The sequence below is a fragment of the Galeopterus variegatus genome, unplaced genomic scaffold, assembly GCF_000696425.1.
Source record: "Galeopterus variegatus unplaced genomic scaffold, G_variegatus-3.0.2 Scaffold359, whole genome shotgun sequence".
NCBI lineage: Eukaryota > Metazoa > Chordata > Mammalia > Dermoptera > Cynocephalidae > Galeopterus > Galeopterus variegatus.
Window position 1 is genome coordinate 457,313 of NW_007726470.1, and position 12,752 is coordinate 470,064.

General features: G+C 45.1%; 1 long non-coding RNA gene across 1 annotated transcript in view; it reads left to right on the top strand.

Moving 5' to 3' along the window:
- The first annotated feature begins 110 nt into the window (after positions 1 to 110).
- The window catches only part of LOC103586652, a 70,281-nt gene continuing 57,639 nt past the window's right edge, over positions 111 to 12,752 (top strand). The window contains exon 1 of the long non-coding RNA XR_550166.1: positions 111 to 348. This is a non-coding gene — a long non-coding RNA (uncharacterized LOC103586652). The remainder of the gene's footprint in view (positions 349 to 12,752) is intronic.

Sequence of the window (12,752 nt, forward strand, 5' to 3'; positions counted from 1 at the left end):
GGGCGCTGCCTTGAACTCCTTACCCCAGCTGCCTGGCTGCCCCCAGCTTCCCAAAGCTCAAATAAGAGGGGCCGGCGGCGGGGAAGGAGGAGGAGCCTGGAGGCTCGGCCGCCGCATTCACACAGCAGCCTCAGCCCGGCCAGGCAGCGCGCGCGGCTCCTTGGGGGCACCCTCGCGGCGGGGGTGGGGGTTGCGGGGCGGGCCTGAAGGAGCGTCCCTCTCGGAGACACACTTTTCCCCTACTCGCCACGCGCTCTCAACTGGCCTGTGTGGCGCAATCCTCCCCCCACCTCCCCGTCTTGGCCTTCGCAAGTGTGGGAGCGTCGCGGCACTGTCGAGTCCCTCCAGGTAAGCAGTGTGTCCCCTCTGCGTACGGATGCTGTGGGTGTACAGATGGGGTTGTTAATCTAAGAGGGCGGGTTGGAGGGAGGGGCAGGTGGGTTCCAAGAGGGCGGGAACTTCTGGAAAGCGCAGACAATTCTCCCGGGCTTCAAAGAGGCGGATACCCTTGATTTGCATCCGCAAGTCCGGCTCTTGCTTCTAGAGTTGGAGTGGTGGTCATAATCTTGGGGTCACTGGGGAGGGGGGTGGCCCTTGTGGGTTTCAGAGGTCGGGACTCAAGGCGAAAGTGCCTCGGCTGGGTGACTGGAAGGAGTTGCGTCAGTGATAATAAGCGGGGTGCGTTTCGATCCTTTCGTAGTTGGTTACTTGGTGATGTGTGCGTCCAGAGGAGGGCGGCTGCCGCCTACCTAAAACCGGAGTCAGCAGCACTTAATCTTACTTTCTAGTGAAGAGTGTATAATTCTACGGTTAAGCCGGGAACACAGCGGGTTAGTTCAGGAGGGAAGAAAACCCTTGAGGAAACGCCGAGTCTGCGTATATTCCGGCCAGAGCATCCTGGCGCCCAGTTCGGGGAGGAAGGGGAAGGGTTTGGGTATGAAGCGGGCGGGGAGAAGGTGGCTCCTGGAGCCACTCCGCCGAGCGTTGCCTCCGCTCGTGGTCTGGGGTACTGTTCAGAAACGCAGTAATTGACCAGGCGGACCGAGGGGTGGGGCAGGGAGAGTCTCCGTTACACAGCGGTCCAGGGCTGTGTTCGCACCGTTGGGAGCTCCGAGCGCGAGGCTTCGTCGATTCAGACTCCTCCGTCCGCCTAGTCGCTCTTTGGGAGCCCCGCGCCCCAGAGCAGGTGTTTCGGGGGTGGCTTTGTTTTGCCTTTGGTGCTGCTAAAGTAGTCGGGATCTGTCGAGAAACCGCCCATAGGCAAGGAGAAGCGCCAGGAGCCCGGAGTGTGTTTCAGGGGCGCGTGGAAACGCCCAGGAGCGCCAAGAGGCAGCGGTGATGGCGCAGCCTGGGACGGCCAGGCGCGCCGGGAGGGAAGCGGCCAGTTACACTCAGGCCTCCCGCACCGGGCCGGCCGGAGTTGAGGCCAAAGCTCTACAGACGAGCCTGTGAGAAGCAACAATCAAGATAGTTGCAGTTCTACGAAGAAACCTAGCGTTTCAATGGCCTTAATTTACTCTCCATTTCTTACGCTTTGGCTTTAGCTTGCACTGTATAAACGCAGTCGCCGCGAGTTCCAGCTGCTGGCCCGAAGTGTGTGCGGGCTCAGTACCTAAGCGCTGTGTGCAATTCCCTGCTCTTGGGGTTACGCATCCTGTAGTGCAGGAGACCCTGAGGGTCATGTACCGGAAAGTGAACGATCCGCTTGCTCCCTCAGCCACCTTCGCAGTCGTAGACACCTCCTTACGTTGTGTTTCGTGCTTGACTTTACTTCGTCTCCACTCGGATACTTAAACGGAAGGCTCTCGAGACCGGCTCCTTCTCCCCTACACTCCCCGCTCACTCCCTTCCCGCAGGCCCCATCCCTAAACCTGTAGTGGGGCTCGCCGGCTGGGCAGCTCGCACGCTTGGTCTTTTTGGTGGAGAAAGGCCACGTGAGACAAAACTTCTCAATGCCAAGTTGCTACTAGAACGCCCAAGACCTCTGTCTCTCCCTCTCCTCTCCCGCCTTTTATTTCTACTTCGAAGTCATTTTTCTAAAGTAGGACTCAAGCACTGTGAGTGAAGAGGAGCCCTTTATGAAAAGCTAGGGACTTCCATCTCCAAACGAAAAGATTGAGATTGTTTTTCCTTCGCCCTCCTTTGCAATTTTTGGGGGATTTGGGGAGGAGGTTCTGGGGTGAAGCTGGCTTGAATGTGAATTTTTGTGTTTTTGAATACCAGGTAGGACAAAGACACTTAAATCTGCTCGAACGTTAAGTTTTTCTCCGGGCGTGTGATGGAGTGGGGTGCAGAACTGGGTGGGAGGAAAGGGGAGCCAAGCAAATTTAGGGCTCCAATCTCTCCTGCCATTTTTTTCCCTTGGAATCCTTGAGCGGGGAGGAAGGAGAAGAGTAGTGGTGCGATCTCCATGTCAACCCCGAGGTGCCCCCTCGCCCCGACTTCGCAATCCGAAGCGGTAGGAGGAGTTCCCTCCGGCCATCTGGGCCGAGAAGTTAGTGCTGCGCACCCGGAGTCGCCCGCAGTCGGAGGGCCCCGGGACCCGACAGGAGCCCTCTGAATGCCCCCCACCCATCCTCAAGCCCGGGAGCCTAGGCACCCCTAAACCAGCGCTGGAAAGACCCCAAATCTCTGCGGTTGCAGGGTGCCCCGTGCCCCCCACTTCTCCCTCCTCTGCGTAACGTTCTCTGCGCGAGCGGTGCGGATGCGCCAGTTAAGCTGGCTTCGGCGCACTGAGCTGGGCGGCGAGACAGACAGCCAGCCTGGCCCGGAGGAAGATCGCACCTTCCGCCAGCCCCGACAGATAGGCGCCGTCCTGCACCTCCTTCAGCTCGAGGCCTTCCCGTGGTCCCCGGGGGGAAAAGGCTGCGGAGAGCTCGCCGCTCTCTTCTCTTACCTTCTCACCCCACTCAGCGCGGAATTCCTCTGACAAAGAGGATCCCGATCTGAAGCTGGAGATTAAACTCCTCGTTGTACACAGAAGGAAACTGAGGCTCAGGCAGAAGCAAAGGCAAGCAAGCAGTGGAGTACAGTGGTTAAGAGCAAGGGATCGGTGGGCCAAGAAGGGAATCTCAGCAGCTGTGCGCCCCTAGACGAGTTCCGCAGCCTTTCTGAGCCTCAGTTTCCTGGGATAATGCGATTCCAGTGCCCACCTCGTGGGATTGTCGTGAGGATTAGACAGGAGAGTGCCGTTGGCCTATACACTCAATAACCTTTACATTTTTTACTACTATTATTATTCAAGAGCACGTAGCAAGTTAGTGCAGAACCGAGCTGAAACCCAGGTCTCTCAACGTCCAGTTCTTGGCTTTACCCACCAACCCTATGCCTCCTGAGAGCTAATGGAACGGGGAGGAAAGAAGAGACTTTGGAAGCCCATGTGGCTTCGGTACATTGGTAAAGCGCAAGCCCTGGAAAGTGCATATTTAGTCCAAGATGAAAAAATAGCGGCTAGGAGGGAGGGGGCAGGGAGGATCTCTCAACCCCCACTTTCTCCCCGGCGCTGTCAACTGCATCTGACGGAGCGGGAACCTGGCCGCTGCAGCCGCGACCCAAGGGACCAGAGCGCACGCCCGAGCTGAGCTCCGGGCGTCACCCCCACGGCCGCCGACAACTGAATAAACACCACGAAGGGCTGAGATCTGTCAAGGGCCGGGGCCGCCAGCCTGCGCGCCTAAGGCCCAGACCGCAGTGAATAGTGGCCCGGGAGGAACAGGCGATCGATTAGCGCCTCTCCCAGGGGCCCGCGCCCCGAGCCCCACGGACAGAACAAACAGCCCCGCCGCTGCCCCAACTCTTAGGAGTCTGCCACCCCCGGCTGCGGAGCAGGCGCTTAGGATGGCTACCAGCACCGCGCTGGCGGTAGAATCCTAGCTTCATTTCTTTAAATAAATTTAAAACAAACCAAAAAAAGCAAGGGAGGGGCTTTTGTGATAGCCCACTCCCTGTTTTCCTCTGCTCATTTGAAAATTTACTAGGTCTTTTTGACCCAATCGTTTTGACCCCCATCTACGGTTCAAACTCTCCTCTCTGACCCGGTTTGGGGGCCCAGGACCATTGAGTACTGCCGGGTGCGAGGTGCAAAATTTTCCCCGTTCTCCCACCTCGCAGTGCCTGGAGCCGCCGGGGTTACCCGTCGGCTAACCTGGTGCCACCACGAGATGGTCCCCGAGCTCCCCGAGAGTCCCCAGTGAAAGGATTCTGCAGCGCTGCCTCTATTATTATACCGTAAATCTTTTTAAATTCTGGAACTAATTATATAGAGGATATGTCTCAATTTGTTCTGCATTAATGCCACAGTGGGGATGGAGGCCAGGCCGTGGCCAGAGCAGATACGGAGGCCCATGAAATTGATGAACTGAGAGTCGCTTCCAGTCCTGAGCACACCATCTGGAATTCCAGTCTGAGGTTACAATTAGAACTCCTGACCCCAGATTCAACTTTGCAGAAACGGGGGGGAAAAGGGAAAAGGAAAGAGAGAGAGAGGGGGGCGAGAAAACTTATTCTGCACCTGTAAAAAAAAAAAAAAATCCCCACATAATCTTAAAATCTTTCCATCTTAGAAAATTCTTTCCAAGTATTTTTGTGTTTTTTTAACCTATAAAAGATAATGGAGTATATTTTATAGACTGGATTTTATCTCATCCCCTTTCCTTCTCCTGACTGCACTCAGTTTAATAGTTGTCAGTTTTTCTCAGTGTTGGACTTAATTATATAAGACCAAAATATTCCGCAGTAAATTAGCTTGCTAAATATTCTGTCACTTTTGTGATTTCCCCTTGAGAAATAGCTTAATTACAGAAATCTACCTGGACCTAGGAACTTTTCTCTTTTTTTGACTGCTGCTCCAGCTTAACTGTAATCAGAGTTTTTATTTGTGTTGTAGTTTTATTTGTGTTCTAAGTCAATTTGGCTGATTTCTTCCTTCTTTCTTTAGTAACATGCTGCTTTATTTTCCTCTCACTTTGACCCCCTGAAGAAAACGAAGGACCAGGGAGTACTGGGGAATCTGTTAAATTTATTAGCATAAATGCTTAGACAAAACGAGATATAAATCATTCAGATGTATTAAGCCATAAAGTATCCCAATGAAGTCAGTCCCTCGCCAGGGTCCTGGTGTATAAATGTTCATATAAAACAAGGTATCAGTATTATCTTTCAAACAATATATGTTGTAAAAATATCCAGGGTTGAGTTTAGGAATACAGGGTTGGGGGGACGTGGCAGAGCAGGAAGGAGATATTCTCTAGAGCAGCATGTTAACATTGTGGTGGCTCAAAAAGTATAACAAATGAAAGACCTCAACGGTTTGCATTTGGAGTCTTTAGTAGACAATTTTTTTAAAAAACAAAGGTATGCAGGATATATTTGATGGGGAGCAAAGGAATAAGGGGAAAAAAGAGATGAATAGAGGGCAAAAGGCATTGCTTTCTTAGAATGCATTTTTTTCCAAAGGTCAATTTAGCTTTACAAAAATCTAGTCAGAAAAGGCACAGGCTCTTTGTAGAGATAACAGATTAGCCATTAGTGAAGAGCCACCTGGGCCTTCGTCTGCAGACCCGGATATGCAGCTGGTCAGCAGGAGAAGGATGTGTATTCACTAGAGGTGAACAAGGAGGAGAGGGCTGGGGAAATGAGGAAGGGCAATTGACGGAATTCCTGGCAGAGGTTTACCAAGACAAAAATCAGGCAAAATGTTTAAGGAGCAATTGTTGATGAAGCTCATAATCATGGCTCTCTGTAAATCTTGGCAAATCAGGGCATTCTTTGCCTATTAGAAATGATTGTTCTGAAGCTTTTTAAAAAAAATCAATTTATCCACCAAAGAAAGGGAATAGCCCCTCCTCCCCCCCCCCTTTTTTTTCAGTAGAGGCAGCCTCATCCTTTTGGTGCCATTCATTCATTCATTCATTCACCATGAAATAGCTGTTGGCACTTCTTATGTGTCAGGCATTGTAGCAGTGAGTGGAAATACAAGAGTACTTCAAAAAGTTCGCGGAAAAATAGAATTAAAAGATAATACAAATCTTTCCATGAACTTTTTGAAGACCCCTCATACAGTAGTTATATGACAGACTCGGCCCTGCTCTCATGGAGCTTACATTCCAGTAGGGATGACAAACAAATTACAAAGAAATAGATATTTTCAGATAGTAACCAGTGCTATAAAGGAACAAAGAGATCTGCTAGACTAGAGACGAATAAAGGGAAATGGGGATGGGAAGCAACAGATAGCCCTTGCTTCTTTTCACCTTCTACCCATACTACCACGTTTGTTTTAATGCATTTAGTAAGTTTAATGCAAATCCTACTTGTCCAGAGGCAGGAAGGGTTTGAAGGATTTGGAATGCTTGTACTAGATCAATCTCTGCCCACAACACTGAGCTTTATGGAACTGGCAGGACAGCTGTTTAGATACAGCTGGGTTAAAATCACCACCACTAGCTGAGTTGACTCTGAAAGTTATTTAACCCCTGAAAAACTCGACAACGAAAAATTAACGACAGCACTTATTCAAGTTGTAAGAATTAAAGTAAGGCATGTAAATTTCTTAACCCACAGGAAGCACTCTACAAATGGTGGCTGTTATCTATATAGACATAGATTACAGGCTTGGCTTTGCTTCTAATTAATTGATAAATTCAAGACTTAGTATGATGCTGGTGTGAATTAAGAAAAGGTTTCAGTCTTCATCCTTGTTGGATCAAGGAGGACAGGAAGAGAAGCCTTTGCCTATGAGTCTGATCTTAAACGAGATTGTTGCCATCTTGAAGGAAATTGAAATCATTTTGCCCTACAGTCAGACCCTAAAACAGGAAATATGTGGCTTTTGTTTTAAAATCAAGCTTAAATGCTTTATTTTCAGTACACAAGTCTTTATATCAGTTAATATCAGCTTGAAAAGTTTAGGATTGCATTGTTCCTTACACCCTGGTCCAGAATGAAGAATTCTGGGCTAGGTATAAAAACACCTGGGCTCAAGTCGTGTTTCTGCCAGTGACTGTGACCTTAGAGAAATAACTTAAGCTCCCAATTTTTCAGTACAGTATTCCCCCCTTTTCTACAGGGATACATTCCAAGATTCCCAGTGTATGCCTGAAACCTCAGATAATACTGAACCCTACATATACTATGTTTTTTCCTATGTATGCATACCTGTTATAAAGTTTAATTTATAAATTAGGCACAGTAAGAGAACAACAATAATTAATAATAGAATAGAAAATTATAACAATATACTGCAATACAAGTTATGTGAATGTGGTCTTTCTCTGCGTCTCTCAGAATGTCTTACTGTACTGTACTCACCTATTTTTGGACTGCAGTTGATCATGAGTAACTAGCCACGAAAAGCAAAACCACGGGTAAGGGAGGACTATTGTGCCTTTATCTATAAAACAAGGATGATAATAGAAAATGAAATAAAGCCTCCAGAAGTGATTTGAAAACTCTAAAGTGCTAGACAATACAGAGAACCATCATGCCATCTGCTACCTGTGAACATGTGGAAAGGAATATACCTGTAGAGAGCACTGGGGCTGGTCACTTGCTCTCACATTTCTTCATTTTGAAGTGGGCACAGTACCTTTCTCATACATCTGCCGTGAGAAGTAAATGAGATGAAATGTGTGAAATTTCAGAACAATACCTAGTATAGAGTGTGTGCTATGTAAGTGCCCGTATTGCTATTGCTGTTATTGTTACCTTCTCTGGTCATCTTCTTGGGCCCAGAGCTGAGCCTTAGAATTTTCACACTGATGGCTTCTCACTGTAATAGTAGAGTAGTATAAAGAGCAGGGCTTTGGGATCAGACAGCCAGGCTTTAAATCTTCCTCTGCTACATATATTCTGTATCACTTTGGTGACTTCCTTATTCTCCCTAAACCTTAATTTTCATAACTAAAATGGGGCTAATAATACTGTCACCTCACCAGAGTTGTTTTGAGAACAAATTAAAACATATGTAAAGTGCTTTCATGGTACCTGGCATGTAGTAGGAAATCAATATCTGGTAGTTATTAAACTTTCAACTTGTAATCAGACAATATTAACTGTGACTGCAAAAAACAAATCAGCCAGCAAGAGCTTGAATTACAGCATGATTTCGAGCATGCACAGAAATGAATATTCATCTTCTTTTAAACTTACCTGTACCACACTAAAATCTCACTCTTACGTATATGAAAGACTTTACAACCTCGGCATTGACAATGAATTTCCTCTTTGACTATGAGCCCTGTAGGTTAAAATTTTGAATCCTATTTATTTTCAGTGGGTTTCTTTGCAAAATACGCAGCATATATCAAGGATTCTGGTAATCCCATGTTGTTCAAAATGAGCAGGAAATCGTTTTCAGCCAATGGAGAGAAAAACAGTTTGACCCTCTTCCTGGAGTTACCACACAGCATTTATTAATAGCTCTGTAAACAAGCTTGAACATAGTATCAGCTTGCTGTTCAAGATATTACAGAAGTTTATGAGAAGCTGCTTAGAAAAACAAGATAGACTCATTAGAAATCTGATACTGGTCAATAGTGCATTTATTCCAAGTCTATAAATCACAAACTAATGAAACTTCTATTGTAATCACTGCTCCAGATCTAAAGGACACTCACTGCCTACCCCCTCCCCCCTCCCCGGGTAGAAATTAAATACATTTCAGAAAGTCCAATAGTTTTTTCATCTACTGATGCAGAGGCTAATTACAAAATTTCCCAAGAGATAATAAATATTAAACTTAATCAACAGATGTGACACAAGATAAAGAAGCAGCACATAACAATCAATTCCCTGTGTAGGGCACATATTTATCTTCAATTATCCCCAACCTGGAAATGAAATAAATGTTATCTGTTATATCGATTATTTATATCTTCAGTGGCACCACATTTTGATTTTTCCCAGGACAGTCTCAGTTTATGCTGCTGTCCCAACTTAATTATTAATTGCTTTTATTCCCAAAAGTATCCTGGTTTTGATGGTAAATGATAAGAACTCCACTTGCTTAAAATTTAATTTTATAAATAAGACATTTAAGAAAGCCATTAGAGCAAGGGTGACAGAGAAGAGTAGATTAGAGAAGGGTGAGGCTAATGAGAAGAAGAGAAGGTTGAGGGGCTGGCCCATGGCTCACTTGGGAGAGCATGGTGCTGACAACACCAAGTCAAGGGTTAAGATCCCCTTACCGGTCATCTTTTAAAAAGAGAAGGTTGGATTAATGTTAGAAATCAGAGGATGAGAATAGTTACTGTAATTGAATATAAAACTTAGCTCTGAGATTCCTGACAGCCAAGTCAAAAAGGGAAAATAACACTAGTTACAAATCTCTCGTGATGCAATAGAAGGAAGAAACCCAGTTTTTCAAAAGAGACATACTTTTCTAGTACTAAACTCTAAGAGGAACTTATCACACTGGCCTTCTATAAGCGTCATGAGGCAATGGTTATTAACTTTAACAGTAAGTTTTCAAAAGATTCAGAGACATTCTCTGGCTGGTGGTTTCTCATTTCAACCCAATGGCCATAGTACTAAAACTATAGTTCTGTAAACTCTTTCTAAGAGGAGAGAGGAAATAATATAGTCCCTTTTTATAGTTTTCTGGGAGATCTGACCTGATTGAAATTAACCTGATTTGTTAATTTTCAGAAATTCCCTATTGGTAATTTATAAAAAGCGTCTTTACTCATTAACCATCAAATAACTTTGAACATGAACCAAAACACTGCTAAGGACCTAACTCTTGTTCCCCAGAATCTGTGAAGGATTTGTGGGGAGCTCTAGGGTAGTGGTTCTTAATTGAGGCAATTTGCTCCCCAGGGTCCATGTGGAAATGTTTTGAGACATTTGTGATTATCACTACTTGGTGGGGTAGGAAGGTGAGTGCTACTGGCATCTAGTGGGTAAAAGGCCAAGGGTGCTGCTAAACATTCTATAATGCACAGGTTACCCCCCCAGAACAAAGAATTATCCAGCCTCATCCTAGTGATGAGGTTGAGAACCCCTGTCCTAGAGTACTATTAGTAGAAGGGCTGGAGACATCATTTCCAGCTGGGGTAAGAAGAAAAGGTTTCAGGGAGGAGGGGGCCTTGGGCTAGAATCCCCAACCCCACCCCAGTGGAGCTGGAGGATGTCTCTCCCCAGGCTCAGGAAATGTGGGGAAAAGAAATAGGGAGGTGAAAAGAGCAAGGCATGTTGGAAGGATAAACTAGTTTAACTGGAAGAGGAGAATCCATGTGGAGCAATAAGAGAGGAAGCCAGAGAGTACAGGCAAATTTAGGACAAAGAGTTTCTGTTCTGATGTTATGCTCCAAGATCCCTAAATATTACTAGTGTTTTTATAAAATCACACAAATCAAGGGCAGCATAAACTTTTATGTTCTCAAAGATCATCCTTCGAAATACCGACTTGTGGTGTATATGTGGATATGCACATATTTTGCTTCCTCTCCCCCACATCATTTTTTACCAATTAAAATAGGGATTCCTTGGAACTCAGTTTTATATCACATTAAATTTAAAAATGGGTGCCTACTTAAAAATACAACCTATCAAGGCACAGAAAATTCTGAACCACTGCTGTAATTAATACAACATTGTAGGAATCTCCATTAAGAAATATTATTCTGACCTCGTTCTTTATGTCATGCTGCAGATTGTCCTCTTGAATCATGGAACACTCTGTGAGAAAGAACTACAAAGCTGGGTCCCTCGACATCAGCCATCTCACCCCTCAAAGTTCAGCCAGGAGTGGGACAAAACCCTTGTCACCATGTTGACATGTTTACTTCTGGCGCAGGAAAATACTGCTGTTGCCCAATTAGGCTTCCCAGTCCATTCACTTGCCTGGAGACATATTTTATGCATTCCTTTGATGATTTACAAATAATTTAGCATGATCCACTAAGGTCTGCCAACATGTATGCGTTACTGAAGAAATCAGAGATGATGAAAATTATTGTAATTTATCGTATCCCAATTCTTTCTTCTTAAGAACCAAATAACTATCACCAGCTAGTTTATATACCTGACATATTTATTGCAGTATTCCCACTGAGCTCTTCCCATTGTCATGTGTTCTCACACATTGTTTTCACAAATCGTGTTTTGAAAGAAGTCAAGGGAAATTCAGGCCAAGAAGCAAGATGTTATCTTTTGGAAAGGACGACCCCACTCTAATGCAAGAGGATAATCCATTCAGAGGTTTGTAAAGCCAGTGTCCTCCGGTGGGTGTGATAAATCCACAGAATCTGAATCCAGGATTTTGCACTGGGACTTGAAGTCAACATGAACCATGTAGTCGTGTTCCAAATAAACACAGTGTCTCATTATTATTATTGGATAAGCATGAACATCTGTTAGGTCAAGTTTATCCTATTTCCTTAAAAGCAATTGGATCCACTAAACACAGTTCTAATTATGTCTATCACAAATGGATCTGAGATGGGCATATAATGCCAAAGCTGATCCTTGGTCATCTCTATGTTTTGAAACCAAATTTTAAAAAGAAAAAATTCATCTGCTCATCTCAGATGGATCACGTAAGTAGAGAGCTCCACAGAGACTGCAGTTCCCTTCTGAATTCCATTGGCAAGTGATTTTCAAAAGATGAAAATATTTGAGACAGCTGGTCTTCTCCATTTTTAAAGAAATGGTGTACATGTTTTAAATAATTATTTGGGGTGTGAGGAATCTAAATATTACTTACTAAGAAGGTCTTCACCATTCCCCTTTTCTAACTCAATATGGCACTCTCCCAGGTATCATTCAGTTGGCACAGGATATGTAAGATACCTTCTTGCTGAGTTGAATCAGCAGTTTACCGCAGGTCACAGCTGCAATGGACTTTATTATTATTTTTAATTGAAATGTATGGATTATACACATTCTTGCAGAGTTGAATATCAACACATTTATACAATGTGTGATGATCAAATCAGGGTAATCAGCATATTCATCATGAAAAAGTTCTGCAAGGGACTTTAAAGAACATTTAATCCTACCCCTCATTTTTCAAATAAGACGTTATATGACTTGCTCAAGATCACACACCTAGTTAGTGGCAAGGTTTCTCCAAAGCCAAGCCCGTGGGAAATGAGAGCCATCTTTAAGCAACAGCTTAAAGATTTATACTCACCAAATACCTTTTACAAGCCCAGCAACTGAATGGGGGATACACAGTCCTGGCTGTCGACTTGCTTACAGTCTAGCTGTGTTATAGGACTTGGTCATAATCGAGGAGAGATGTGGAGTTCTGCTGTAAGAAGTATCCTTGTAACAACCCTCACTTACACCAGATCCAAGAATTCTCTTCAATTCTTCCCTGTGTTATTCAGGGAGATGAAGGCCACTTCATTAAGTTTTACAAAGAGGTCCTCTGGTGGGTATGCAAATAATTAGCTAATTATTCTACTGTTAAAATTAGAAAAGCATCATTGTACTTCATGGAGGACCCGGCATAGAAAGCTGCCTAACGTGCTGACAGCATCTTTTTGCTTGGATTAGTCTATGATGCCTTGCAGAGGCTTAGCAACAAGGATGCCAGAAGGGGGAGCTCTTCTGGTTTGTAACTGAATTGAAGTGATGGCTGATCAAACCCAAAAGCACAGCAAGCTTTTCAGAGCTACATTTTGGCAGCATAGTCAAAGGAAGATAACCAGAAAGCCACAAGGAAATCGTTAATCCTCTCCACCTTGTATTTCTGTTGCTTATTTGATGCTGACGGAATCCTGACAGCATTGGGGGGGGGGGGTTGT